We start from the raw sequence: 27,613 nt of genomic DNA, 5'->3' as shown, positions 1-27,613 counted from the left end.
AGCCATGACAACAACATCGATCCAAAGGTAGCCGAGATCAAATCACCCTGTTTTGAGCAACTTCAACCATGACAGCAAGATCGATCCAAAGGCAGCCGAGATAAAAACTGTGAAGAATGAAAGCTGGAGATTGGCTACGACTAGTTTTGTTAACTGTCTAAGTTTAAAGGCCGAGAAGCTAAATTCTGTGGTTAGTAATGTAATTGGTTGAATGATCTATTTTGGCCCTTGGCCAAATATCTATATAATGTAGAATGTAAATAGGACTAAGGGAGTTTTTGGATAGAACAGAGACACAGTCAGAGAGGCGGTAATAGGTTGTTGTATTTTTTTATCGCCCGAAACTAGGCTAGATGATGTATTCACGCATGTACTTTCCTCAGTGAATTAATAAAAGGGAGCTCCGCCTCATGTTTTATAAATCACATTTCTGTATTTCAGCTGATGAATTGATTGAAGTACAGAGCAATGTTTTTATTTAAAAGGGAAACGCGTTGGTTGTCTAGGGCCCAGCCAACCCAGCATGTTTACCCTATTTCATGTTTCATGTAATTTGTGTTTATATTATCAAGTGTGATTTAATTTCAAGCACATGCATTCCTGTCTGAGTGAAAGCGGATCCGTTGTGTGAAGTAGCTAAATTTCATTTCGTGCACTTGATTTCAGATTGGTTTTCCCCGCCTGGTCCAAGCAGGAGAAATAAACCTGCACCAGTGCACGTTGGTGTGATATTTCCTTTTTTGCAATCCTGTTTGGTTGGTTTTCCTCACCTGGTCCAAGTAGGAGAAATGAACCTGCAACAATGCACGTTTGTGTGATGCAGAAAGCCTTCTTAGTCTACTTCCCACAATTTTCTTTCTTTCATTAAATGCTTTATCACAAGATAAATGTATGTGCATTGTTTCTTTATTTCTGCAATATGTCAAGATCAGAAACATTCATTTTTTGTGTGCAATTTGATTTAACAGTATAATAGCACTTGCGGTAACTAAGCACTCATTTTAAGAATTAAATGCTAAGTGTAAGAAGCTTGATCTGGTGGAAGAACTAGTTTCTTACTACACGATCTGAGTGCTTTGAACCTAGAAAAGTTCAAGCCCTTGCAAGAAGTAAAACGCCCTTGATAAAGACACCATTTATACCTTTTGCATAAATCTCTATTTTTGCACTAGTGCAAGCAGACTGCGATAGTGCAGGACAGATTAGTGCAAGAAGGAAATCTCTAAAGGAGCAGGCTTAAAGGGCCCATCTGATGAGATTGCTAAGCATCTCTGCTAAAGAAAAACACACACTCAGTAGTTAAACAATAGTTAGCTATAGTGATTGCCCTTTATTTTTAATTCCCTTTTGCAAATGCATTCTTCCGTGTTCCAGTCTTAGATTATTTTGATGGTTCAAGTTGCCTTTTTCTCTTTTTAGTTTGATTCTGCAAGATTTCCTTTAAATAAAGTAGGGATTTATATTAGAAAGATTCATACCATCTCTGGCATTTCCTGTGCTTCATCTCTAAGTTTACGGATCCCTCGGGTTGACAAATTAAGTGTTGAGGAGTTTACTTAAGTGTAATTCCTACACCCAACAGTGCTTACCAAGCTTCCTGAGCATGCACGGTTCACGAGTAGTGCCATCTTTACTAGTGCACCGATTGATCAGTTCCTACAGGCCTTTCACAGCCTTACTATCATGCAGCAGCTTCATGCAAGTTTCCAAGAATGTGGTAATCATTGATGGGTCCATTTCTTCAGATGGTTTCTCCTAACTTCTTGAGGTAGAGCCCTCAACGAAGCTTTTATTTGCTTCCATAAATGTTTCTTTTGCATGCTCCAGATCAAACCCAGTCTCCGTTTCTAGTGCCTTGCAAACGCATTCACCTTCTGTAGGCTGCTTGCCTTTATCCTCCTTCGTCGTAGTTCCGTTTCGCAACATACTTTTTACCTTAGGGTCTTCCTTGCAGGGCTCCTCCATCATCATCTGAAGGTTCTACGTTGGCTGTGGAGGTTGCGTCCCCTTTTCGTAAATCTTAGCCAATAATATTTGGAAATCCTCAATCGCATGGTTAAACTGAGTACAATAACAACATGAAAATTACATCAGATTCAGATATTCCTTCGCGTAGTCTCCTGGGCCTCTCCAATTGTAAGAAATCAATTGTCCTCAGCCTCTTCGAGGCCCTCCTCCACCTCGGCGTTGACCGCGCCACTGATAATCACCTCGCATTCCCCCAATGCCTTGGTTTGGATGTCGTGTTTCTATCTGCACCCTCTATGCAGGTGTCTTGTCTATCATCAATTCATAACTTCAACAATTGCACTCGTCATGGCCTACTAATTGACAGAAATTGTAAAAGAGTTGTTGCGGTGTCTGCACGAATTTCTTCAGCAAATGGCAATTGTCGATCACATGTTAACCAACCACCTAGCATATAGCACACCATAGCGCAGACCTTGCACTTGGCCTTGCTGCGGCCTCTGGTCATAGAGTCATTGGTCCTCCCGCTGTAACATAGCTCGTGAAGACTAGGCAGTGATCCTTGTCATACCCCTGAACCTTGAATTTTATGGACCAAACTTCTTCACACGCCTCTGGCCGGGCTATTCTGTCTTGCTTCAGACTTTTCATTTCTAGACAGAGGTTTTGAAACTGCGCATGAATCTACTGAACCCCTAGATTAGCATGCTGCATTGGTGTCTCATGCAGCCTAATCGTGATGTCCAGAGCTTCTGCCTGGGTCCCAATATTCTGTTGTGATAGCATAACCCTTAAGTGGGGTAGGAGCGAGGCCACAAACCATTCGTGGTGCTTCCCATCAGTTAGGTTCACCTTGGCTTCGCAGATTGTACACTTCAGTCTTCGATCCAAATCCCAGGGCGTCTCCCCCAACTTCATCATGATCTCTTTGAATCCTACAATTGACTGTGCTCGAGACGTAGGTCTATTGAATTCTCTATTCAGCGCGGCCTAGATATCTACTAACATGGATGTTCGGTTATCAGTACTGTACTTAATGTACCATGTTAGTGTGTGGTCTTGCATAGCACTAACTAGCATGGATTTCTTCATTTGGTCATCCGTGATACCCTAGGCTTCCCATATAGCCTTCATGATGAACCAGAACTGGTCTGGATCTTCATTCCCTATGCTCTTCAATACAGGTAATTTTATGGAGTTCGCCATATTGAACAGTGGAGGTGGCAGTGGTGTGGGTGACGGGGTGAGCGGTGGAGGTGAGGATGGAGGCGGTGTAGATGGATGGGATGAGGGTGGAGGTAGTGTAGGTATTCACGGGAACCCTTGTCTTATCAACTGACTAGCGCTGAGGGGAGAAGTCTACGGTGCTCCTTCGTGGTCACTCAAAGGAGGCTCGATCAGCGGGCTATACTCAGGACCTTTTCTTCCTCTGTCCCTAAAAGGCTTTCCACTTCGCGTAGCTCCAAACATCAAGGTAATCGCATAACCCACTATTCACACAAGAGCATCTTAATCCAAGTATTTAACGATTTTAAATACTTACCTCCTGGTATCAACCATGAAATCTGTCACAAATCCTCCTATGATGTGGTTGATGCAATGGTCGACAATGTATGTGATCTTATCTTTAGAAGCTTCCAATATCCTTACTAACTTCGATGTCCAAACAATCGGATTGTCAAGCCTCCACCTTCCTTGCTCATCTACCAACTTCGTGATCAACTTTTATAACTCAACTAGGAAGGAACAGAAGAAGGTTTTGTGTATTTTTGTGTACAAGTATCTGTCCAACCATTGTTCTTTCGTCAATTGTGGATTCTTGTTTTCTTGCACCGCGTATTTGTGGATATTTCTGTCCAACCAGGTTTCGATTTATTTCTTAGTTAGATTCCAATGATACGACATCACACATCTTGTTATGTAGGTCCCAATCCCAGCAACAGAACCATTTGTTGGCTTGATGGGTCCTCAACTAGGTTCAGATTTAAGTTTGCCAAACAAATACCTACACTAATGGACCTTTCGGCATCAATCCGCAAAGCGCAGACTGAAGTCTCACCCGAAGGAGTATGGGGGGATGCTGGAACCAAGTTTCTATATCGTGAGATGGTTACGATGTTCTTTTATACCCTAAATCTGTCTTCGCACAAATCAATAAGATTTTTAGGGCTTATCAATATACTTCTCTTAATCACCCTTAGACCTTCGCGAAGATCTACGACTGTCTTTAGCGGACCCTAAACAGGTGAATGTACAACTTACACTCCTCTCTAATCACTCCTAAGTATGTTATTACCCAGATCGTCTTAAGTATCTAATAACTTTAACACGCATTAAGGTATTCCTTGCTTAAGCAAATACTGTGACTTGCGTTCGTATAATAATGTAAAACATACAGATTCACATGTCAACACAACATTAAATCATAAACCCATTATTCACCATAACATAGTCACATTTGTTCATAACATAAGTAAAAGGGACAAAACATAGATATTCTAGAATGCTTCTATTTATTGATGATTCAACTTCTAATTAGAGACTATATCCAGCCTACACACATAGTTGCAGGGGTCCGCACACTCAGCTGCGGACTTCCACCCTAGGCCTCTGCACACTTAGCTACAAAGCCTCTTCCTACAGTAAGACTCTCCCTCTTAGCTCACCCAAAACATAACAATGAATCATGACCTCTAACTTAATTACTTTCCTCCCTTTTTATACAATCCCATGGTCTGCGGACCATGGGTAGATCTAAAAAACCAACACAACTTATCTAAACTAAGGGTGGAAAAACCTTTTATCTTTAGAAATCTTTGCGCTCCGCAACCAAAAAATGCAGAGACTTTACATTTCTTTACATAGAATTTGGGCCTTCTGCCCAAAAACTTGGGTGTTTAACCCAAAATTGACCCCCAGGGTACCCGTTCCCAATAGTAAAATCACTTGAAACATTGACTTGAATTGATTTTTCCTTGTCTTGTGCAATGTTTTTTTTCATGTGTATTAGGTCATCTTGCATTTGAAATCCATATTTGTCATTTATCAAACATAGATTACATTGTTTGGTTTGAAAATTGAAATGAGCATATTTGATTATCTATTTGAAAGAGAAAGTGAAAGACATTTTCATTGAGTTCTTTGAATTTGGTGTTATTTTGATTGATGCCTTGTTGCATTTAGGAGTATTTTGGATCAAAATATTTGTTTCTTCTTTAGTTGAAGCTTAGTTTCATATAGACATATGGAAATCAATGAGAATCATATAAGTAAAGGTGCATATTAGTGAAGTGAAGATAATTTTTGCTTTCAATAGATTTCATATTCATTAATGAAAGTGAAGTTTAGTTTTGCTCTTGCAATTTTCATCTGAAGAAAGTTCGTGGAGGCATACTGCTTGATGCATTCTCTCATTTGATGCATTAATTTCTTGTACTATCTTCCCTCTTTAGCAAAAAATTCATTGAAATGAAAGGTTTTCTTTTTCTCATATAGTTGCATAATAGGATTTCGGTGATATCGTTTGAGCCCAAAATTGAAACCCAATTCAAGAAAAACTTTAAAATTTATTGAGTTAACCTAAGGAGAATTTGGAACTTAACACAAAAATTTATAGGTATAGGCTAGAGATGTGTTTTGACGTCTATAAACCTAGCAGTTGTCATTAATTTCTTGTATTATATCCCAGGGGTGAAATCTCGTTCCATTACGAAAGTATATCAGAGGTTCTCTATTTCTCTATCGTATATCGCAGGCACTCTAGTATGGTAAGTATATCGAAATGCCCTCACTGAACGGTTATGCATTAGACAATGCTAACATAGAATTGTGCTCCCCATACACTGATGTTAAAGTAACCTTTCCCTTCTTGCCTATTTCTTCACCCCATTCTTCCTCTTCGCCTGGTGAAAGTCTGGATTCTAGTAACGAGGAAGCTAAGAAGAAGAATAAGAGGATGATGAAGAAGAAGCAAAATAATCAAGGGGGAAACCAAGCAGCGATTTCTATAGATGCAATTGATGTAGAAAAATCTCACAACCAGCCTGGTAAAGTAAAATTCTCTTGCATGTTATGTAAGGGTGACCACCTTCTTCGTAATTGTCTTGGTATTCCCAAGATCTTGAAGTATGGTCGACAGGTTCACATCAACCTTTTTCATCAGCTTCTAGCAATCATGCTAGTGATAAACCTGTTAGGATATTCCAACACATAGGAAATAGTTAAGTATAACTTGGTCTAGTATAGAGTTAGGTAAAGTGTGTTTCTTTACTATGTACATTTTGTAACTTACAATCCGATGGTCACGATATGTAGTGATCCGACGGTTCATTCTCTCCTCGGTATTACCGACACTTGATCCATGGCTTAACACCTGATTGGTCCATGATCTCTATTTAAAGAGCATGGAGGGCCATTTGTAGGTTAACCGTTCATGAGATAAGCTTATGTAAATTTTCATTCTTTTATTAATAAATTGCCTGAAGTGGCCGCGTTGGCTGAGGCCGTGGACTGTTTCCCTCTTTGAGGATTTTAACCACGTCAAAATTACTGTTGTATTGATCTGCGATCTGTTTTTTAGCAGTGTCCTTTAGTGTTCTTTCTGAGGAACTTACCCTGTCAATTCCTACATGGTATCAGAGCTATTTGAGGGCCGCGTCCATTGGTGATCCAAATATGAAGCCGGTAGAACTGCATCCAACTACCGTTTCCTAGATCTAATGTTTCTGACTGCTTTCGGGCCGAGAGGACTGCTCTGTTGTGTTGGGAGAATCTGTTCCAGTGAGGAACCCCTTTTGTTTCACGCGAAAAGGTTTCCGGTAGCCCTAGCTGCGTCATTTTTAAGATCTGGAGGTATACAACATTTATTTGCAGTTTACAGTTATTTTCTCTCTGTTTATTTCGGTTTCGGTTTATTTAGCTTTTTTTATTATCGGATCTATACCTTTCATTTCAGCGTATGCTCTTTGCCTCGCGACTCTGTGTGATCTGGGCAAATCAGAAACAGAAAGGAAGGATTTTTCTCATGCGTATGCTCTTTTCCGCTGCGCCTTAGTGTGATCTCGGAAAATCAGAAACATTGAGGAAATATTTAGTTTTCAGCTAAAGCTAACTTCGAGCTGTAAGGTTCTTTTTTTTTGTATGTCCGTGTTGGGTTTTGTTTTTTTTGTTTTGTAGGGAGAAAGAGCTTTCTCAAAGCAAGCACACAGCCCAAAGCTTCAACCCCTCCCCCCTCTCTCTCACTCTCTCAAACTTTTTGTGTAGCTCACTTGGTTCAAAGCTAATTTATGAGAGTAGAGCTCTTGAGTTCAAGTCTCCTTTTTGTTGGAAAGGGGGCGTTTTTTTTCATTTCCGCACATTCCCGCACTTCGTCGACATCTTCATCAATTTTTTTTTCAAAAAGCCATAACTTCTTCATCCAGAAGCCGTTTTCAAAACCGTTTTTTTGAAACGGCCTAATTTCTCGAGATCTTTCCATTGGAACACTTAGTTTCAACACCTATAGCTTCAGTTTCTGTTAAAATGGAAAGTCCATGCCAAGTTATTCTTGACAGCACCAACTACTTCTAATGGTGGTCCTACATTGTGGATTTACTTAGAAGTAAAGGTCTCTACAGAATAGCGACAGGCCAAGAAACAAAACCGAAAGATGATGATAAGGCAGTTGAACGGGAAAATAGGCAAGATCAAGCATGTGGGTTGATAGGGATGTCTATTTCTCCAAATCTTAGATTCCATATTACAGAACTTGATGCTCCTGATGAAGTAATGAAACAGATTACTAAAGTCTTTGGAATTAAAAATGAACTTAGAGCCCATCAACTTGAAAATGAGTTGCATACATTGGACCCCAATAATTTTTCTTGCATTGAAGATTTTTTGTCCAAGTTCAAGACCCTTAGACTTCTCTTGGAAGGTGTTAAGGTTAAGAAAGAAGATAGTAACCTTATATATTCCATTTTTACTAAGTTGGGACCAGCCTACTCTGTGTTTGTTTCCACCTTCCATTCTACAAGAGAAGCCTTCATTTCTCAAGGACAAGACTACAAGTCCCCTTCCTTTGATTCTTTTTGTGATTCTTTAATAAGAGAACAAGAAAAACTCTTACACCTTGGTCTTCTTAATCTTGGAAACTCTTCTAAGAAAGTGTTAGCCGCCCAGCAGCAACCAAATCCAAAGAATCCTAAGAAGTTGTATCCTAAAAAGAATGGTCCTAAACCAAACAAGGGTCCTAAGCAATTTCAGCCTCAAAATGAAAAATCATTTGAACAAGATGATAAGAAAAATAAAAACAAAGGGAAGAAGACTGATAGACATTGCAACTTTTGTAATCGAGATGGCCACTTAGAATCCAAATGCTTTAAGAAGATGGAAGCCTTGGAAGCAGCAATAAAGAAGCATAACATCCATTTGGAGCACTCTTCAACTTCAACTTCATCTTCAGGAATGGCACTTTCTCCATGTGGTTGTCAAGCATCTCGGTCTGGCTATGCACTAAATGTATCTTCTTCTTCTCATTCTCATGAGTGGCTCTTTGATTCTGGAGCTTCTTATCACATGGCCAAAAACAAAGCCATGTTTTCTTCTTTAAATGATTGTAACACCAAAAATATATATGTTGGTGATGATAGATCTCTTAGTGTTGTAGGGACTGGAACTGTTCATATAGACAATGGTGAGTTTAATGATGTATTATGTGTTCCAACCTTATCCTGCAACCTTCTATCTGTATATCAGATAACCCATTCAGGTGAAGGTAAAATCGTTGAATTTCACCTCACGATGTTGTAATTAAGGACCTAAGAGATCCTAGATAGATTTTAGCTACTGGCATTGCTGATGATTCTACAAGGTTGTATAAGTTTCACAAATTTGGGTCATCAAATCTTCCCTCAGTATTTGTTGCTCATAATGATGAAGTGAGCAAACTTTGGCATGAGCGATTTGGTCACTTAAACTATCGCTCTCTTCAGAATCTATGTAAAAAAAATATGGTGACAGGTCTTCCAATGGTATCTTGCAGAGATAGTGTTTGTTCTGGATGTGTACTCAGAAAACATCATCGGGACAGTTTTGAAAAATGTGCCTCTTGGCACGCCTCAGCCCCTTTACAGCTTGTGCATAGTGATTTATGTGGTCCACTTCTAGTTGTTTCCTTCTCTGGCTACAAGTATTTGTTAACTTCCATTGATGATTTCTCTAGACGCACTTGGGTATACTTATTAAAACTCAAGAGTGAAGTATTTAATATGTTCTTGACCTTTAAGGCCTTTGTTGAAAAACAATCTGGACATCAAATTCCTAAACTAAGATCTGATAATGGCGGAGAATATGTTAAAACAACTTCATCAACTTTTGCATTGAGCATGGAATTCAAATGCAACATACTGTTCCATATACTCCACAACAAAATGATGTAGCTGAAAGGAAGAATCGCACCTTAAAGGAAATGGCTAATTGTATGCTTCAATCTAAAGGACTTAGTCTTAATTATTGGGTAGAAGCAATTAACTGTGCAAATTTCATAATAAATCACACTCCTACTAAGGTTTTAAAGAATATCACTCCAGAAGAAGCATGGAGCTCAATTAAACCAGATGTAAGCCACTTTCGTGTTTTGGAAGTGAAGCATGGGCCCATATTCCAGATGGGAAACATAAAGCTTTGGAACCTAAGAGTGAAAAATGTATTTTTGTTGGATATTCTGAAGATGTCAAAGGATATAGATTTATTCCACTTAAGTCCAAGAATGTTATCATTAGAAGAGATGTAAATTTTATTGAAAATATATCGGCCTACGAGCCTAGTTCGGCGGATGTGCCACCTCTTCCTATCTCTTCTACTTTTGAAAATATTTCTTCTTCATATGATGAAAGTGAGGATGCCAATCCTCCCCCACCGTCTCAGGATCCTCCTTCAGCTCCTCAGCTTCCAAAATGGGTCCGTGCTACTCGGGATGTAGCAGGTGATCTTGCCGGTGATCCTACAGATCAGCGACGTACATGTTCTCAGTTCGAGAGAGCCTCTTCTTTACTGGCTCAAGCTTCAGTGAATTATGATCCTGACACCTTTGCAGAAGCTTCAGGCCATCCAGATTGGGAAGCAGCTATGAATCAAGAATATCATTCATTATTGGCAAATGATACATGGGATCTTGTTCCTCTCCCAAAGGGATGAAAACTTGTTAGATGCAAATGGGTTTATAGAACCAAGTATGGACCAGATGGGAAAGTTGATAAACATAAAGCTTGTCTTGTTGCTAAGGGTTTTTCACAAGTTGAAGGCATTGACTACACTGAAACCTTCTCCCCTGTTGCCAAAATGAACTCTATCCGCCTTGTTCTTTCCCTTGCTGCCTCTTTCAAATGGGAAGTCCATCAGTTGGATGTTAAATCCGCCTTCTTGCATGGGGACTTGCATGAAGAAATCTATATGGAAAAACCTATTGGCTTTATACAAACAGACTCCAGCCTTGTATGTCGGCTTAAGAAATCCCTTTATGGTCTCAAGCAAGCTCCTCGAGCTTGGTATGCCAAAATGGATAACTTTTTTTAGAAAATGGCTTTTCTAGGTGTCATTCTGACAATACTATCTACACCAAGAAAGTGGGCAAGTCTCTTATCATTCTTGTTCTTTATGTTTATGATCTTATCGTGACTGGTAGTGATCCCAACCTCATAAACCATGTGAAGTCTAGCCTTAAAAGGAAGTTTGAAATGACAGACTTAGGACACTTACATTATTTTCTTGGTCTTCAAGTCATGCAATCCAAGGAAGGTATTTCCCTTTCCCAGTCCAAGTATGCTTGTGATATTCTATGCCATTTTCACATGGAAGACTGTAAGCCAGCCCCTTCTCCCTTTCAGTCTGGAGTCAAACTTTCAGTCACTTGTACTTCTCGTGAAGTTGAAGCTACCTTATAACGTCAACTTGTAGGAAAAGTTTTGTATCTAACCCATACTCGTCCTGACCTTTCCTTTGCTATTGGCCTCATTGCTCGGTTTATGCAAAACCCACGTGAAAGTCATTGGAAAGCAGCTACAAGAATACTTCATTATGTTCGAGGTACAATTCAGTTTGGGATTCATTATAGTGCTGAAGCATCTCCTCTATTGGTTGGTTTCACTGATTCCGATTGGGCTGGTGACCCTGATGATCGGAAGTCTACTGCAAGTTATGTGTTCACTCTTGGTTCAAGACCTACTACATCGGCTTGCAAGAAACAAGGTGCCATTTCTCTTTCTTCAGCAGAAGCAGAAGATCGTGGTGCTGTAGAAGCTAGTAAGGAAGCCTTGTGGCTTCGTCAGATCCTGTCAGAGTTTGGCTTTCAGCAGCAACATCCGCCTACACTTTGGTGTGATAATCAAAGTGCCATTCAACTATGCAAAGATCCAGTCCAACATCAGCGCAACAAACACATTGAACTACACATGCACTTCATCAGAAAGCTCATCCACGACCATGTTCTTGAAGTGCAATGTTGTTAAACAGATGATCAAGTTGCAGACATCTTTACAAAGGCTCTCACAGAGGCAAAGTTCACTAAACTTCGATTTATGGTTGGAGTTCAGGAAGTTGTCACTAAGGGGGGATAGGCTCTAGTGCCTCCTTCCTTCTCCTATTGTGTCATATTTGTAAATCCTTCAATCCTATCCCAAGTTGTTCTTAAGGGGGGATGTTAGGATATTCCGACACATAGGAAATAGTTAAGTATAAGTTGGTCTAGTATAGAGTTAGGTAAAGTGTGTTTCTTTACTGTGTACATTTTGTAAATTACAATCCGACGGTCACGATATGTAGTGATCCGATGGTTCATTCTCTCCTCGGTATTACCGACACTTGATCCATGGCTTAACATCGGATTGGTACATGATCTCTATTTAAAGAGCATGGAGGGTCATTTGTAGGTTAACCGTTCATGAGAGAAGCTTATGTAAATTTTCGTTCTTTTATTAATAAATTTCCTGAAGTGGCCGCGTTGGCTCAGGCCGTGGAATGTTTCCCTCTTTGAGGGTTTTAACCACGTCAAAAGTATTGGTGTATTGATCTACGATCTATTTGTGAGCGGTGTCCTTTGGTGTTCTGTCTGAGGAACTTACCTTGTAAATTCCTACAAAACCTTCAAGCAGTAATAATAAGGTCCATGCGAAAAAGGGAAAAGTCAAATTTCCATGTAAGTTGTGTGAAGGTAATCATTCCATTCACATTTGTCCTCTTATGGATGAAGCTTCCAAAGAGTTGGAAAACCTTATTGCTTCTGAGCCTCGTCTTCCAACTGGTTATCGAAAGATTTCCCCTAATGCTGCACTAGTTGATCCAGTGATTGATCAAAAGTCATCTTTGGTCAACCCACTCTCTCTGAAAGTGAGTCTCGAAACTCCTTTATCGAGCAACCATTGGTTGAGAAAATGTTAGACCCAGCTCCACCTTTAGTTAACCATACCTTTCAGGTAGAGAGTGAACCTTGTACTTCTTAGGTTCTTCTAGTTTTTCTAGTTTCGAATGAACTAGAGGGAAATCCTCCCATTCCTTCGGTGCATGAGAGGGGTTCTCCTGTTCCCATAGAGCAATAGAGCAACTCTCACATTCCTACAACACCCCTTCTGAGTATTTTAGTCACTTCTTTTGATTGGAGTCGACTCGCGGGATATCATCTTCCATCTTATGTGCCTTTCCAGATTACAATACAGGATTACAATATGGCCGTACCTAGCAAAATCATAGTCGAGGGTGAATTTGATAACATTATATCCTCAAATTCTTGGAAATCTTTAGGTTCTTGTCAGACTATCCCCATCACCCAGAATATCGTAGCTTTTAATAGAGCAATGAGTCAACTGTTATGGATCCTTCCTAATTTTCCTATTATTTTGGGAGTAAATATTGTCTATATAGACATGATGGTTATCCAAGGACCGTTATATTTTAGTCTACTCCTTGGACGTGACTATGTTTATTTCATGGGATATCTTGTCTCTTCTCTATTTCATGTGATCTGTTTCCCACATGAAGGAATAATTATCATAATTGATCAACTTACATTCATTGGTCCTGAATCAACCCCCAATCAACCATCATATCTAAATGGTTATGATATGCAAGCAGTATCACCCTCGCCACATGTTAATTATGTAGCCACCTGTTCCATGCCCACATCTACTCATGATCTAGTAATTGATGTAGTGCATCATGTACTGACGGCGTTGGAGCCTGATTTTTCATTTGGATTCTTGGACATGTATCCCTTCCAGAGTGCTTTTCTCCCATCTGATGAGAACCTCTTGGAAGCCATGGCCTCTTCTAGTCTGTGATCAAGATCATGGAGCAGAGTTCCTTCTCTTGTGTCAATCTCATTAAAAAATGAAACAAAGTGTCATGAGCATGGTTCTTTTCCTGTGTCAAGCTTGTTAAAAAGTGAAACAAATCCCTTTCCAATTTGAGTCTTTTATTAGATCTCGTAAAATCTAAGTCGAGTCTTTCACTTTATCTTGCAAGTAAACCTTCATTCCATCCACCTCTTAGTAGCTAGTGGTCTACATAGGTGAATGAAATGAAGCTTGGGGGGCATGTACCTTCAATTGAGTCTTTATGCTCGGGGCATGAAAACTTATCTCAAGCATAGTTTATCCTTGTTTGAAGCTTGTGTAAAAATGAAACCAAACTCAAGCATAGTTTGTTTCTATTTCAAGCTTGTGAAGTAATGAAATGATCTTCAAGTATACTCAAGCATAGTGTCCCATGTTTCAAGCTTGTGTATAAATGAAACCTTTCCCATTTTACCTCTCGTGATTGCCATTTTTATCATCCCATTTTTGCGAGATGAGCCTTGGATTCTTCATTGCATCATCACCATCTCTTTGGCCAATCATACCTTTCACTTGGTTGTTTTACCCTTGCCTGGGGAACATCTTCAATGAGTAGTCTTATTAGCCATCCTATTGATCTTTACATGTTTTGAGAAGTTCCATCATGACCGGAAATGGTTTTTATCCTTTTATATCACTCGTTCTTCTAGGTAGAGTCACCTTTCAGCTCTTTTTTTATTCTCAAAATATGAAAATATTGTTGAGTACTTGTCTTTTCAAACTCGTTAAAGTAAATGAAATGACGTCTACTCAGTATAAGTTTAACCCTTTTACAGACTGAGATAGAATACTATACGAAAAAGGAATACCTTAGTCAAACATGGCTAAGAGGTTATTTTGAATATTATTTTCGGGTTCAAGAGACGATTTACAGAAAGGAAAATTTGAAGTTTTCTTTTCTGCTTCTTTTTCAAACTCTCTAAACATGAAAAATATGTCTAGTTTCACGTTTGTCGAACTTTTAAAACTTAAATGATGTAGAACTTGTCACCATGATGAGACCGAGTTCCTCCTTCCAAAGGCTCATAAAACTTACTAGGATGGATTCATCTGAAGGGTCAACTTATATGGCAAGCATATTCTATACCCTTCAATCTTGCGATAAAAAATATATCGGGTACTCTCCAAAAATGGTAGGGAAAAAGTGAAAATGCTCATGTCTTGTATCTTGTAAAGACAACATGTCGCTCTTGAACATGACACTCATCTGTTACTCATTTCGGGTTTGGGATGTCATCACTTCATCACTTGTCTTCCTAGGTTTGGGAAATACATTTTTCCTCTCATCTGATTATACCACTTCATCATCATGACCTATGATCCTATGTTGAGTCAAATGCTGCCAAATTCTGAAGTTGTGTCATTGATATGTTCAAGAAAAGTCACATATACAGTTCTTTACTACCTCTACATTGTCTGACTTTTTGTCACAGTCCAGAATGTTACTTGCTATACTACATTCCTTTTGTTTCATGTCAATTATGTGGGATTCAGTATGAACCTCCTTTGGTGGATCACTTCTTGTCGACTTGACTCATTATCCAAGAAGATAATTTAGAAACTCCCTTCTAGTACCTTATAGCTTGCATGCCTCAATGGAAAGTTCTTCACATTCAATGACTGGTTTACATCATCGAGCTCAATTAGTTGACTTTACGAGTGTTTGACTTCAGTTCCATTATTCACATTCATGGATTGTGTTGATTGTACCTTGAGAGCCATTTTCATTATTGGTCACTTCTCTCGTGTCTGTTAACAATTTACATCATTGATCGTAATCAAGTGGTTTTCTATCATGTTTGACATTGACACATCTATTCACATGTTAGAATTCGAACATTGGCCAGGAGAAGACGGAGAACATGACCCTGGATTTTGTTTGATAGGATCTAGGTTGCATGGAGTTATGATTCATCCATGATTGTATACAGGTTTCCTCTAGACGGATGACTATGACCATGCTGAGGATCTTTGTGCATGATCCCTTCTTATAATTGTGGAGAAAGCTACCTAAAAACCTAATTTTTGGCATCACTGCATTTTCCTCCACTGCCTTCCCGTGCTAATGGAAGGTTGCTCAGTTATACACTCCCACTGCTAGCAGGGGTTTTCATAGAAAAACTCGTGTTGAACTCCTTCTACCAGGATTTCCGAAACTAGAGGAGAAGCTTCGCTCACTAGAACCTTCAGAAACAATGAGTTGGATATTGGTTGTTGTTGATATGGTCGAGGTCTCTCATTTTGGCCTCTTGATCTTATCATCATAGGCTTTCACCTTGAGATTTGGACCTTCCTCCCTCTTTTGTGGATCCCTAACTCCCTCTCCCTTCCTATAAATTCACCCCTTTCCATTCCCAAATGGTTGGTCATTCATTGTTGCATCCCTATGCTAAGATTATGCTTATATGCTACCAATTCTAGTTTGGAGAAGGAGTGCTTGAAGAGTATTTACTTAGACTTGGACATCCACTCAAAGGAAGGCACCAACATCAAGGCATAGGTTGTATACTTCCCTTTTTAGTTTCTTAATATATACATTTGATGTTCACTTTCCATAGTTGTGTAAATATTTATGTGATTAGCTTAAAGTTCCTTGATTTGTTAAGTAGTTGATTCTTGATATATGTTATATATGCTCTCGTGTCTTGCATAGTACTTTGAGCTTCTGTGCAGGTTTCTGGGCATGAAGAACAACTTAGGAGCGTGGTCTGGAGGAAAATATTCAAAGCCATCTCTGAGGATCAAGAAGTTAGCATCAAAACGAGGTAGGGTCCTCCTTCTTACTGCATTTGTCAAGCATAAGTGAGGAAAGTGTGTATTAGATTGTTTGCTTTGTTGCTAGACCCACTCATTGGGCTAGAGGGATCACCTCTATCCACAGAGGGGATCCGACTTCACAACATATATATATATATATATATATATATATATATATATATATATATATATATATATATATATATATATATATATATATATATATATATATATATATATATATGTGCAGGTTTCTGGGCATGAAGAACAACTTAGGAGCGTGGTCTGGAGGAAAATATTCAAAGCCATCTCTGAGGATCAAGAAGTTAGCATCAAAACGAGGTAGGGTCCTCCTTCTTACTGCATTTGTCAAGCATAAGTGAGGAAAGTGTGTATTAGATTGTTTGCTTTGTTGCTAGACCCACTCATTGGGCTAGAGGGATCACCTCTATCCACAGAGGGGATCCGACTTCACAACAATATATATATATATATATATATAATTATTTCATGAGTAATCCATGATGCAACATTGAAGCACAATCCACATTACATTGTATATAAGTAGAAGTTCTAGGTAATTGGAGGGCTGACGATATTTATTGGATTATAATAATTTATTAATTATATATTATTGAATAATGATTAATTGATTCAATTATAATATATATTAATTTTTCAAAATGTTTTATTTTAAATAAGATGTAAGTCTTCATCAAAAAATTTATATGGTTTCATTATTTTTGTGGGGTTTCTTCTTTTGATGAGATATTTTTCTATATCTTTTAAATGGAGAACATGGGTTTTGATTTTCAAAATATATTATATTTTTAATACTAGTGTCACTTCTTCATTGAAAATGGATAATTTTATCTATATATGAATTATTGGACCCAACTTCTTCTTTAACATGAATCATGGAAAACATCATGTAACTTCTCATTGTTTCATATATCTAAAGCATAGGATCATTATCATAGTCTATTTTATATTTGGTAAGGGATATTAATGATCAAACATGGACACAGGTTTATGGTTTTTGTTTATTTTCAGTCAATATTTCTTGTGGAGTTGGTTAGGAATGGATACCAATCTCTTACAAAATCATTTCTCTTCATTTCAACTTGCTATGTTCGTTTATTTCTTGCTTGGTAGCATAATACTTTAGGATGCAAATGGTTTCATTAAAAGTAGCTAGGTGCTTTTTAAACCATTAAAAGTAGCTAGGTTCTTTTTCATCGCAGGAAATCTGAAACTCGTGAAACATACTCTTTTATTAATGGTGATAGATAGCCTTATAAAGCTCCAAATAGAGTATTTTTTTTTAATGTGTAATAAATTTTGTTATACAACCATTCCACAATACTACTATGGATCCATCTTAAGCATGGATCTAACATGAGGTGAGAGGGATTAAATTTATTTAGGTTCAAACTCTTTTTAGAGTGCAAAATACAATGTGTGAATTTCCATTGTTTCAATTGTATTTTTGAATGCTATATAGAGTATATATTGGGACAACTTCAATTTTTTTAACCATAAAAGTTAATTTTTTCAATAGTTTTATATGATATGTACATAGTTTTGTTAAAACAATATATAATATGTAAATAGTTGACATTAAAATATTTTAGATAACATGTTCATCTAGATATTGTATCAGCACACATTAAAATGATTTTTTGTTATTAATATATTTTTAAATATATGCCCATATTAATTAATTTGTATTAAATATTTTATTGATAACCCACAATCATTATTTTATTATATACAACATTAAAAAAAAAACTTTTAACATTATATATGTATATGTATATGTATATGTATATGTATATGTATATATATATATATATATATATATATATATATATATATATATATATATATATATATATATATATATATATATATATATATATATATATATATATATATATATATATATATATATATATATATATATATATATAGATATGAAGTTCACATCGAAAGAAATTAGTTAACATATATAAGTCACATGTTGAAATATTTTTGAAAAGTTTAAGATTTAAACATCTTACTCATATATTTTTTCACTTATGATTACTTTACATGAAATTATATTACCCCATATGGACAACTAAGTAAACATGAATAGAATATTCATTTTTGTTTTTTATTATACCAAACATTACTTTTGATTTAGTGAATATTTTGTTTTTATATTAAGAAAGACAAGTGTCAACTCCACATTCAGCATGGACAAAATTACACATCATTGTAATATTTGGTTTGTAGAATGAATCTCTTGACTCAATGAAGTGTGTGGCATTGTGACTAACAATAGTGTATTTTTTAAGGATTAAATATTTTTTCTATATAGAATATTGTAGGCAACTATTCTAGTTTGAAAATTGATACTTATAGAATGTAGAAAAAGATTTAATAAAAAGACTAATAAAATTAGTAAATTTTTGGGAAATGTCATCCATTTAATCATATATATGTAAAAAATAGGCAAATTTTTAAGCAAATTGGTGAACAATTTTTTTCCAAATAATAGTCCATCCGCAAAATTTTGCCCCTAAAATTTTCCCTAACAATGAATTAAATAATCCCATAGCAATCATTAAAGGAATTAATTTACCATTTAAATATGTCATCCGCCCAAGGATTATATGAAATGATCCTAGTTAATATAGTCCCTACTTGGTGTAACAATTCATTCCAAAGGTTTCTATTGAGTTTTGAGTTTCTATCATAAACCATAACTTTGGTAAAGACATGGAAGTTTAAGAATATCTTTCACATAACTATCAATGATTTCACTAGATTTAGGTTTTACTGGTATTCAATGAAGTTAGTATATCTTTCTAATGAGTTTGCAATTAAAAACACATGGTATATTCTCCCACTAAAGTAGGGTGATTGGTGATAAAGTCCATAGAGACTTCAATGCATTTATGATATGGGATATGAAAGGGTTAAAGGAGGCTTGAAGGTTACACTTATTCAAACTTTTAATATTAATTGGTATTGCATTGTACCACATATTTTTTTTAATATCATTGTTTGTTCCTTTTTTAATGAATGATTATTTTGTATGGTAGTATGTTTTAAAAAACCAAAGATGGCCTATGGTTGGGGAATCATGGTTCTCTTTTAAGATTTGTATTTTGAATATAGAAGTGTTGGGTGAATATATTCTTCCCTTATGTTATATTATATCATTCTATAATGTAAATTTTGAGCTTAATGTGCCCTTGTTTTAGCCTTCTTTGATTAACATGCCAATTTCTATATTTTTTACACACATTCAATAATTACTATTAAAATTATCATAGTACAATATCTCCCACTTATTTTCATTATCAACGATGAAACAACATGGTTTTATTTATATATATATATATATATATATATATATATATATATATATATATAACACGCTTTTCTCTTCTCTCAACACATGGTTTTCTTTGCTCTCATTATAAATAGCGCTATGTTGTATGATTCTTTGTTTTTCCCTTGAGGACAGTTTTTTTGGAAACTTTCTTGTAACCAAGTAATTAGCTCTATCTGCATACCAAAGAGTATAAGTAGAAATAGAAAATAAATTATCATCCAGAAAATCATTAGTAATTGTTGGACTGTCACGTGTGTGGATAAGTAGACTAGACAACAAATCAGCGACAAGATTATCTTTTCCTGGTCTGCTAATGATAGTAATATTGCATTCTTGCAGTAGTAACAACCATCTAGTAACATAGGTGTTGGTAATAAGGTTATTCATTAGAAATTTAATAGTTGAATGGTCTGTATGTACAAGAACTTCATACCCAGTTATATAACGTCTAGATTTATTAATAGCATGAACTACTAATAAGAATTATTTTTCAGTGACCGTGTAATTTAGATCTATAGCGGAGAGATTTTTCCTAAGAATATAGATGACATAGGGAATTTGATTCTCTCTTTGACCTAAAACAACCCCCAAAGTTGTGTTTGAGGCATCAGTACATATGTGAAAATGGAGGGCCCAATTCGATCCTCTTAGAACTGGGGCAATTGAAAGTTTTTATTTAAGAGTTTCAAGGGAAATTTGACACTGAGAATCACAATGGAATTCTGCATCTTTGGTTAAATTTTTTTACATAGGGGTGGCTATTAAAATTTGAATTAATCTTATGTAAAATCCGGCATGCCCTAGAAAGCTTCTAACTTCTTTTTGAGAGTCAGGAGTTTTGATCTAAGCCATTATTTTGATCTTACTATGATCTACTCTTATCCGAGCCCTAGAAATATGATGGCATAACAAAACAACCTCTGTAAGCATCATTATACATTTTTCATTGCTAAGGGAAAATTTGGTCTCTTGAAATCTGATTAAAACTCTCTCTAGGTTGTCTAAATCTTGTTGTAAATCTTCCCCATATATTGTGAAGTCATCCATATAGACTTCACATTATGGAAAACCAATACGTCCTGTTAAGAATAAGTTCATAATTTGATCTTCATTTTTTTCTTGAAGACCTATAGATTGTTCAATTGTTAACAAAGGTTCAGTACATTCCTCCTCTCCATATGGGTTCTCTATCCATAAGGGGATTTCTATAGTAGGCGAGGTAGGAGGAAATAAGGTAATTTTTTGGCTTTGACATTCGTTGGAAATTGTCATCTCTCCAGTCCTGCATTCAATAAAAGAATCAACAGTGGCTAGCCAAGGTCGACCCAGTACTATTGGATGTCCAGGTTTGGAGGATTTTGGATGGATCACAAAGAAGTGTACAAGACATTCCTAGGAAGCTAGTATCATTGTTATGTGATCAAGGCTTCAGGTTTAAGGATTGACTTGTCTGTTAACTCCAATAGTGTTTGAGTTGGCCTCAGGCCTTCTAACTGCATCTTCTACTCAATATCGATAGTCATGAAATTTATTGCTACACCGAGGTCGACAAGAGTGTTTGGTAAAGATATTCCATTAATTTGTATCATCACTACTAGACTCCCATGATTAGTGTATTTAGAAGGCATCTCTGACATCGTTTCTGACAATTGGCCAACTACTTTTATAATAGCGGGATCCTTCCTTATTCTTCCTATCTTTTTAAGGCAAAGGTTCCTTACAATCTTGGCATAGATAGGAACATCTTTGATGGCCTGAGGCGAGGGTATCTTTACAGAATGATTTCGCAATTTAGCCTCTAAATCATATCCTAGCAGGATCTCAGGCCTTTTGATAAGAAACCTCTCTGGATAGGATGGTTGAGTACCCTCTTGAGATGGTTTAGGTTGTATGGTAGAACTGATGGGTTTTGAAGGAGGGATTTCCTCTTAATCAGGAGAAGAATCTTCCTCTTGATTATGTATGTCCTTATCTTCAAGAGGTGACTTTGTTGATTGTTCTTCTTGAATGATCACTGCAGGTCCTTTTTTATTTAAGATCTTCCCATATCATAGTCGAATTTCATTGATTGGAACTGAATTGATAGTGTAGGTAGGGAAGGTTTGCAACTCCATATTATGTCCATGTTTAACTCACATATTATTAGGGTTTGGAATGGATTGTGCAAGTAATTGAGTAGTTCGAGGATGATTAGGGTTTGGTGGAATTTTTTGTTGATTTAGATTCATGGATAGAGAAAATTGTTGTGGACTTCAATTGTTAGGCAATTATTGTTGACTTGGATTCATGGGCAGCGCAGGTTGTTGTGAACTTGAGTTCATAGGAAAATATTTTTGAGGAAATGAAGGTAACAGAGGTGGGTTAAACCTTGCAATAGTTGAGAAATATTCGAAGGATATTGTGTGCAGATTGGGTAAAAGGATGCTTGGTATGGTTGTGGAGGAATATTCCTATAGGGAGTCCCCCTCCAACCTTGCTGCCAACCATGTCCTTGTGATGGATCAAGCTCCCAATGGGGGTAAGGAATTTGACGGCCCACTGTGGTTGTGAAAACTGCATGGAAGGGTCATGGAAAATGAAGGGGTTTTGTTGCCTCCATTATCTCCCAGAGGGATAAGATCGATCTTTTGGTTCTGTTCCCCCTTTGTAAATGGCTTGAAACCCAATAAATGATGGGAATTCATTATTTGTGTGTTTATCTATGCAAATCAGCAAACCTCAGTGGCATTAAAAGTGCATTCTTTTTTAGGATGCTTCTTCCTACAATGAGGGAAAAGGAAAGCTAAAGAAATGTTTTCCTCTTCTTTTTTCCTCTTACTATTTAGGGTATATGGCTAGTTACTAATTGTGCTAAGGATATAAATTTTAAGATTTTCCAATAGATTTCACAACTCTATTATGGTTACACCACTTGTATTGGGTTTTCCAACTCAACTTATAAGTTCTCTTGGGATTTTCACAGCTTTAGATTGAATACGAGACTAATTCTTGTAGTATTCAACAATTTCAGCAAATGATTTTTGATAAACATTACTATAGATCATGAGATTAAGTACTTCCATCCAGTCATCCCGTACTTCTTTCAGAAAAATGGTTTTAACTATGGCTGGCTCAAGATCAACTCACTTGGGTTTTTCATAGTTGTAAAGGAACCTTTCTAGGTAGTCTTATAGGCTTTCTTCTTCAGTCTGATGCATTTTAAAGATGTCATTCTTAACATCCCTAGGTCTATAGTAATCTTGGTATTTCTGGAGAAAGGCTACTTTCATTTCATCCTAGGATGTAATAGAGTGTTCCCCTACACTCATCAACTGCCTTAATGCTAACTTTTTAAAAGTGGTTTGAATTTTTTTGACTTTTGAGCATTATCTGTATAATTATAATGTCTACACAATATATCAAATTGGAATAAAAATGAATCGGGATCTTCGGATGACATACCGTTGAAGTGTGGTAATGATGAGAAATGAATGTTCTTCATGGTGACATTCCTAGTAATGTCAATAATTGGGAATCCAAACGTTTTTGGCTTATTGTTGGCTTCATTGTTTTCTATATTGTCTACTCTTCCTCCTTGTCCTTCCATTATTTCTTCCCACAACTTGGAATTTGTGGAAGTAGGAGATGTATCTCTTTCAGGAGATAATGGTTCACACATTGGGCTATCTGCAATGTTCCAAGGTACTATATCCAATGTATTTTGAACTTTTTTTGACACTATCTTTGTTTCTACTCCAAGCTACTTTACTATTGTCCTCTCTGCTGGCGCCACAAGATTTTTCTCCTCTATATTTTTACTTTCATAGTGATTAGTAGAATTAGTTTGATTAACAATTTTTGGACCATATAGGTTTTCTGGGATTTTTTATGAAACAAACCTACCTCTCCTATCTATAATTATTTTCATTGAATGAAAGAATCAAACTTTAACTACTTAAAAAAATAGAGGAAAACTTAACTTTGGAGCAACCCCACTATAGTGGATGCATGGTTCTTCACTCACGTCTTACTCCCTTCTCTCCTACCTTAGGTCATCTTCAATATCACTCAAAATCCATCAAGAAAAACAAATCATTACCTATTACTGTTTGTAGCTCCCTGTCAACAGTGCCAAAATATGTTGGGGCAGTTATATGAATAATATATCGATACAAACTAAATTATCAACTAGGTATTTGCAATCAATATAGTTGACAGACTATATGTGTCGATAACAGATAAGTTCCTATGTCTGATGAGTATAGCCTAAATAAGAAGCATTCAAAACCAATACTCCATTTGACAAATTTCGATCTAACTTCTTCACACAATTAGAAAGAAAAAATTAGAAACAAAATCTAATAAGAATGTAATCTAAATGTTCTTGCTCAGATAACAAGTTTGTCCATTTACAGGCTCATGAAATGAAAATATTAATTCAAATCCATTTTCCTGTAGCAGATGATTTCAATTAACTTATTGCAATCAAGCATCAAAGCAAAGAATTCCTAATCTAATTAGTTCTAAAGGAATGCATACATTCTTCTACATGAAATGTTAGGTATGACAAGTGTCCTAAATTAACAACACATGTAGGTGAACGATGAGATCTCTATTCTTAACTCTTTTTATTCTTTCCAAATAGAATTCAAAACTTAAACCTAAAACCTTATAAATAAGTTTGCATTCGTAAAACCAATGTGTTATCACTCATAAATTAACATCTCCATATTCATATCTCACACGCTCCAATATATTACTAAAAACTGGAATCATACAAACGTTGAAATTGAATTATCACACTAAGTCACTCTTCACACATAGACCAAACTAAATTCACAATAATTGTAATAAAAATTTTCCATGATGGCTTCGGTGGGCTCTTGCCGACCTACCAAGGATACCTGGAAGAATTTACAGAACTAATGAATCTACTAACACATTGAATTCATCAATTGTTGCTTGTATAATTGATTTCAAAACAAAGGATTACAAAATCAAGTCTCCAGCATAACATTTATGTTAAAACTTTGTTTCTAATTCTAACTGCAATTGTCTTAGTAATTGTCTCTGTAACACCTATCATCTACAATCCTTCTCTTATAAAGGATTGGACATTACATACAATGTTAAAAGATAAGATCAAATCATTATTAAAATATACAGTTAGCTTTATTTTACATGCTTGGGTTTATCCTCAAGACACACAATGCATGAGTGATGAAGCATATCATCTCAATTTGCCACAAAAAGGTTATCCGCTAACCATTAGTTCCCTCAGTCTCATCCAAGGAAGCTCACTTGAACCATTGAAGTTGAAGAGTCAAGCCTGATACTAGATGAATGCAGGTAGTGCGGGACAATCATAGCTATCAAATGAATTTAGTCGGTATTAGATGGGTGATATCGGTGTTGGATGAACACAGGTACAAGACGAGTATAGGTATATGGGTACCGGAAGAGCAGAGCTACCAGATGAGCATAGGCGCATGTCTACTAGATGAACACAGGTGCACAGGTACTAGATAAGCATGAACAGATATGGGATGGGCAATGTTGGTGGTAGACGAGTAGCAACATGGTCTAAAAATCTATGTTAGAGAATCCAATCAATTAGAGAGTACAAAGAATCAACTATTTTGTTCCTACTAACAAGAAATCATAAAAACCATGCTTTAAAATATAAATTACCTCATATATAGACGAGGAAGCTAAAAGTAATGTTCTTGAAGAAGGTAGCCAAGTGATGAGTAGGTTTTGAGGTAAAGTAGGTTAAAAATAGAGGAAAATATGGGGTATGAAAGGAATAAAGAAGGAGACTCAACGCACACATTGTGTACCAAAAAAGAGAATTACATAGAGTGACAAGCTTGAATACCACCACCATGCCATGAGTAAACTAGTAATTTATGATAAGTGGATTACTTTTAGATTGATTAGAGAAGAACATGTTGGAGGGGCTAGTTAACTAAGTTGACTAGCTTAGCCAGGTTGATTCATAGAAGATATATTGTAAGTTTGTCAACCCTGCTATCAAGTTGTCTGACCAAGTTAGTTTGCAAAAGTCAATTGAGACAATTGAATCATTTTATATATCTACAAGAATATAAATATCTAAGTACATGACTCTATATAGTGAGTTCATTACCCATTGATATATATCTAATATAAGTCTACTTTTTCTAGCTCTCTACTTCTTTTGATTCCCTTTGATTTTCCATTTGATTCATATTACTCTTTAACCTTACTTGATGTTCCACTCTACTAGTAACTAATGCATTCTATTCACTAGAGTACAAATTGGTTCCATTACTATTAGTGTTGGTCCCATGTTCATACAATATGCTCTCATAAATGTTAACACTGGTAGAGACACAAGATTGATGCAAAAGAAATATCAATAACTACATAAAAAGCTCTGCAAGGAGGAATCAAATATCTATTGCAGAATAAAGGGTACATTTCTTCATGGAAACACATGAAAAATTATCAAATTAGTTCCTATTGAAATAAATAAATATATAAACCAACAATCTATTGTAACAAGAAAAATATAATGGTCGGTTAATTTTTAAACTAGCTAATGATGGGTTAATTTAAATGACTGGCTAAAAAATATTAGGAAACTATTACAAGGCAAAAGTAATAGAATATAACACTTCTGCTGAAGAAATAAAAGAAATTTTTTACAATGATCATCAAAGCTTTCTTTGTACTATACCTACATTACTACATAAATTTCTCCTCAATAAAAGTGTTTGTCATATAGTTGAATATAGACCACCCCTACAATATTCAATAAATTTTGATTCTAGTAAGTTTCAGGTTGAGTGGTAGAATTTTTCCTACTCCGGGTGTAAAGAGAAGAATGGGACTACTTCTTGAGTAAATGACAATGTTCAATGATACCATCATCACTCACCAAGAGTAAGTCGGGTCAATAATTGAGGGTAAATTTTCATGAGATATAAATATAAAATAACAAATAAGAGAAGTAAGCAAACTAGTAGTCAAAATAGATGGAAAATGGTTTGTTGCAAAAATATGAGAGTATACACTTGATGAGGAAACGTGGTGAAGAACACAATTTCATATACAATGATATAATAAGATGAACAATATTAAAAAAATATAAAGGAACAAAATACACAGAAAAGACAAGAGATGGGGGAGGAAAAATTCATCAACAAGTAAAGACATAAAGAAGTTCCAAAGCGACATAAAAAATATGCACAAAACTCATTTGAAGGTAGCAGAGAGGAACCCAAGTTCAGAGGCATAACACCAAACACTTCAATGAGAAGTAATAGTATACAATTAATCCTTAATAGGTATGTAGATAGTATGGAAATTTATGACTTTGGTCAAGAAATTCCACGATCCGCTATCACAAGCATATCAAGTCTCACTATAAGATAATTCCTTTAGCAAATAATACATATTAATTCATATCCTTCCTCGATTTTGTATAGAAAAGACAAGCATGGAAATTTGAGAGACCCTCTCCAAATTGACATACCAGAAGTTAACCAAACCTGGATTAATGATGAAGAAAATGAAGATATACTTCTCCATATAAGAAATCTCCCAAACATACCACATCTGTTGAGGATAAAATTTGTTTAGGAATGAAACATTGAATTTAGGATGATTAAATGACACAATCTATAATGTATCAACTTATTTTGTACATAGATAAAGGGTGTCAAATTGATGATATATTAGTAAATTTTACAAGCGTTAAAGTCAAAGATAAAGATTATACCTAGAAAGTTAGTGAGGCACCAAGTATCAAGACTAAAAAACTAGACGACTATTCAGATGACAAAATTATTTGACAAATATTCCATTCTATCACATTGATCCCAAGTCTAATAAAATAATCAGATAATCCAACTTCCCATATAAATATTGGATTGAGCCATATCCCCCTCTACGATGGAGACGAAAATCCTAAAAAGCATTGGGTGATTTTTTAGAATTTATGGAAAACCAAGGATGTTATAGATGAATACAAATAGATGGAAATGTTTGGAGTAGCTCTTTGGAAAAGATCTTTGACATGGTTCATGAATCTCACAAAGAACTAGGTTAAAAGTGACACTGGCATAAATAAAAAGTATACTATCCTTCTTCAAAGCATGATACGTCAAACATA

The sequence above is a fragment of the Pinus tabuliformis genome, chromosome 3_2, assembly GCF_031772625.1.
Source record: "Pinus tabuliformis cultivar Carrire ecotype Pingquan chromosome 3_2, CPIR1, whole genome shotgun sequence".
Classification (NCBI taxonomy): domain Eukaryota; kingdom Viridiplantae; phylum Streptophyta; class Pinopsida; order Pinales; family Pinaceae; genus Pinus; species Pinus tabuliformis.
Note: the sequence above shows the minus strand (reverse complement) of the source record.